The 4,725-nt window shown below is 34.3% G+C and overlaps 1 pseudogene; it reads left to right on the top strand.

Annotated features, from left to right (window-relative positions):
• Window positions 1–2,671: 2,671 nt before the first annotated feature.
• Window positions 2,672–3,609, top strand: LOC140510975 (olfactory receptor 4C15-like; annotated as a pseudogene).
• Window positions 3,610–4,725: the final 1,116 nt, after the last annotated feature.

Raw genomic sequence — 4,725 nt, 5'->3', positions numbered from 1 at the left:
CCCAGGATTAAAGTGACTATTTCATAAGGAGATGAAACCCTTCCTCTTCACTCTAACATTTTTCAACGGCTCCCTTTTTCTCTAACATTCCATCCAGACCTTCGTTCTGTTTATTTATTTTGCTTTAATCTTAGGAAATTTCAAGCAGGTTACAAAAATGTACAAGAATATCTGAAACTCTAAAATTATTCAGTATCTATCGGATTTTAATATATTTATCTGTTATCCAGCTACCATCTAGATAGCTAGTTAACTTTCCGTTCATTTGTCTGTCTGACAAGTATCATCAAGTAGTGGACATGTATATGTATACATGCAAATACAATTTTAAACATATAGGATCATATATGGATGTTGATGTAGATGAGTTTTATCCCTCTGCCTTCCCACCATGGAGCTAAAGAGAAAAATCCTTCAGTTCAGGTATCAATTATTATGCTTCTACTATTTCTTCAAATTGATTATGGTAGATACCTCACAGTAGAAAGCACAGCACATTAGTCTGAAGAGATGTTGTTGATCATTAAGAAAAAACAAGTCATTCTATAGATGGGAAAAAATCATTCACCAAAAAGGAATGTGACATTCCATAAAAAGATAGATTACTGGTAGAAATGGGATTAGAATTCAGTTCTCCTTATTTGAAGTTCATACATATATAGATACATATATGGACACACATATATGCATGTGTGCATATATGTGTATGTGTGTCTACATAATTTTTAGGCTTATTAATGGAGTAGAGAAGTTATTGTATTGTTTTTGTGCATTTCCCCCCTTGCAGAACAATAGATTCATGGTCTTAAATTAACAAATGGCCATATGCAATTTTTTATAATTTTTTTAAATCAGCCTACGTTTTTTTTTTTTTTTGGTGGGGAGAAGGTAACAGTAAGAGTAGACCATATGCCAAGAAATTCCTATATGATTATTCCCTTTTTCAACAAGTAAAGAGGGGAGCAATGTATTTATTTATAGGTTAGAAAATTGAAATCCAGATCATCTAAATAATCATCCTCCTTCGAGGCAGGTTTTCTTGCTTATTTGTTTTGCTAAACTGAAATGTAAAAATTTATTTCAAAAAATGTAACTTTACTTTAGGGTATGCTATATTATGCATTCCTCACTTGCACGTATTATTAAAAATCCATTGAAATCCCTTCTAATTCAAATTCTTTGATTTTTTAATATACTTTTAGCTCTGTTTCCAACCTGTTAGAAGTTTTAAACCTGAATTATGTCATATAATTTGTCAACCGTTCAGACAGTTCTTTAGCATTCACAGATTTAACATGCCACTTCTGCCCTCATCAAAGTCATTGATAAATATGAGAATCTATATTAGAAAACCAAAGTCACATTACCAAATTTATCCTCTTGGAACTTCCACAAAATCCAGAAACTCAGAAAAGAACATTGATTAAATTTTTCTTTTATCTTGTGAATTTGGCAGTAAGCTTATTTGTTTTTGTGAATATGATGAAAGGTCCTTCCTTTTTTGGATGCACATTTACTGTTTTGGACACTTCATTTCTTCTCTCTTTTACCTTTCCAATTCTATTATTTTATGAAGGAATGAATAAGTCAGTACCATGGAATAACTGGGTATTTTTAAGCTATCTATCCAGACCCTTAATTTGTATTAATATGTGCAAAGAAAACACTTAATATAGCAATCAAAGAAGCATAGTATATGAACATACCAAGCGTTCTTAGATGCTTCCTACTACAATTCATATTTCATATGCAACAGGAAGCCAATATCCCTCCAAAGAAGTTACCTTTCTTTGCCGATCTAAGGACAACACAAGTCTATCAGAATTCCAGATTCCAATTTTCAATGCCTTGCATTGTTAGGAAGATTTTAGTAAATCAAACAGGAATCTTTCACTGAAATTTTAAGCCTATGCTCACAGTTCTGTCCTGTGAGAATAAGCACAATTATTAGAATCCCTCTTATACTTAAGGATACTCCAGAAGCTTAAAATCATGACGGAATACTAATCCTTGTGTACTCATCAAAACATTCTGACTTTCTTCAGTTAATGCTCCTATGAACTAAACTTGAGGCTACGGTTTTGGTGACCTTCCAGTGTTCATTCTCCAATTTTCGAGAGACTCCCTGAAATATGTTCACCAGAATAACTCTGCAGATGTGATCTGGAATTGTTATCTAATGGTAGTATTGCTGGTGGGTTTTATAAAAATTATGCATATATATCTTTATACCATTAACATAAACACACACATATATTTGGATTTCACTATTTCCACTGGCTTTTAAAACCTTTTGTGCAGATTAGCTTGTCTACTTTTGGTGAATATAGAACTTGGCTTACTCACACCCAAATAATACCTGAAACTACAGACATGTTTACAAGAGATGTCTGGGACAGTTTGCTGTACATTTGAACAATTGTTCTTCTCCTCTGCTAATAGCTCATTCATCCTATACCACATTTACCAAATCCATTTGAATATATTTGTGCCTATATGCATGGATATGGCACCAAAGTCTAAGGAAACATTTAGAAGGACCTTGGAGCACAAATGATGTAAATATTAGTTTATTTTCCTGGTGTTACAATATACACTGAAAAGATCCTTTTTTATCTCTTTGTTACAGATCATACATATTCAATAAGACACCAAATTCCGTGTCAAAATCATGGAAAATCAAAGTCAAGTGACTGAGTTCATACTTCTGGGACTTACCCAAAATCCAGGGGTTCAGAAAATCATATTCATTGTGTTTTTGTTGTTCTATCTTGCAACTCTTGTGGGAAACCTGTTTATTATTGTAACCATTACTAGTAGCCCCACTCTCCTTGCTTCACCTATGTACTTCTTCTTGGCCTTTTTGTCTTTCTTGGATGCATGTTTTTCATCAGTCATTGTGCCCAAGGTGATAGTAGATTCTTTCTTTGAGAAGAAAATCATCTCTTTTGAAGGCTGCATGACTCAGGTATTTGCAGAACATTTTTTTGGTGCTGCTGAGGTAATTGTCCTCACAGCGATGGCCTATGACCGATCTGTAAACCCTTACACTATGTGACCATCATGAGTAGGCGTATATGTTTATTATTTGCAGGGGTGGCCTGGGCAGGAGGATTCCTGCACTCTATCATCCAAATGTTCTTCATTTTACCATTACCATTCTGTGGCCCCAACATAATCAATCACTTCATGTGTGACTTGTACCCTTTGCTGCAACTGGCCTGTACTGATACTCATGACCTTGGATTTATGGTGATAGCCAATAGTGGGTTCATTTGTATTTTAATTTTTTTCCTCTTACTTGTCTCCTATGCTGTCATCTCGTACACCCTGCGCACATACAGCACAGAAGGATGAAGGAAAGCCCTCTCCACTTGTAGTTCCCATATCACAGTTGTCCTCATGTTATTCGTTCCATGCATTTTTGAGTATGCAAGGCCTCTGATCACTTTCTCCTTTGATAAGATGATAGAAATATTTTACACTATTCTGACACCTTTTTTAAACCCCTTTATCTATACCTTTAGAAATACGGAGGTAAAAAATGCCATGAGGCAGTTGTGTTGTAGTAAAGTATTTTTTATTAAAAAAATAAAATCTTTAAAATAAAAGTTATTTTTTCAATAAATATAAATAATGCCAAAGACTCTTCCATTTTATAGTTTCATATTCCACTCACAATAAACGATATGTATATTTACACACATATAAGGATACGAATGTATATAATGTGCTTTATACAAATGTGTATATGTATATCTATCTATATGCATATGAGATTAAATTATATATGGGTCTGGAAATCATTCAGTGGAATTGGATAAGGGTGGTGAAGGGACAGGAGAAAATGCCATGATATATCCACATCTGTATCTATGCATACATGTATACATGTATATATTTACCTCATCCCTCATTTGGTTTTGTATCTTGTATGCAACTTTTATTCAATATCTTGTACGTAGCATGTTACTTTTCTATCTTATATACAACTTTTTCCATACATTTTTGTTCGTTTGTTGGTTCCCTCATTAGATTGTAAGATCCTTCTGGATATTTGTTGTTCAGTTATTTTTCAGTTGTGTTCAACTCTTCTTGACTCTGCTATCGGTTTTTCTTGGGAAAGAAGTGAACATGTTTGGCCATTTCCTGCTCTGATTCATTTTATAGATGAGGAACTGAGGTAAAGGGAGTTAAGTTCCTTGCCCAGGGGCCCAAAGCTAGTAAGTATATGAGGCCAAATTTTAACTCATGAAGTTGAGTCTTCCTGAGTCCAGGACTGGCCTTCCATCCACTGCACAACCTAGCTGCCCCCTCCTTCAGAACTGAGGTTATCTTTGATCTCCTTCTATATCTCCAGCATTTGGCACAGTACCAGGAAGATAATCACATTCATATGCATTGTGAAATCAAGGTATTTGGAAATGAATATTATAAAATAGGAAACATGAATAAAGAAACTCTATCTTCTTTAATCTATAGAAATATTTGAATTGCCGCAGAGTCAATCACATTTATGCAGTAAGTTCTTACTCCCAAGTCAAAGAAGAAAGAAAACAAACATTTATCAAAGAGAAACATTGGCTATGTCACACTTCAGCCAAGAACTGGCTTTGAAATAATCTAGGCTTAATTGATCAGGGTCTTGGGCTTTTGATGAAAATATGACTTGCCTGTGTAGACAGTTTTCTCACTGATAAATCTTGGAGATCGAGACGCCATTCC

Source organism: Notamacropus eugenii, chromosome 6, assembly GCF_028372415.1.
Source record: "Notamacropus eugenii isolate mMacEug1 chromosome 6, mMacEug1.pri_v2, whole genome shotgun sequence".
Taxonomy (NCBI): domain Eukaryota; kingdom Metazoa; phylum Chordata; class Mammalia; order Diprotodontia; family Macropodidae; genus Notamacropus; species Notamacropus eugenii.
This window is presented reverse-complemented; position numbering and strand designations above follow the sequence as displayed.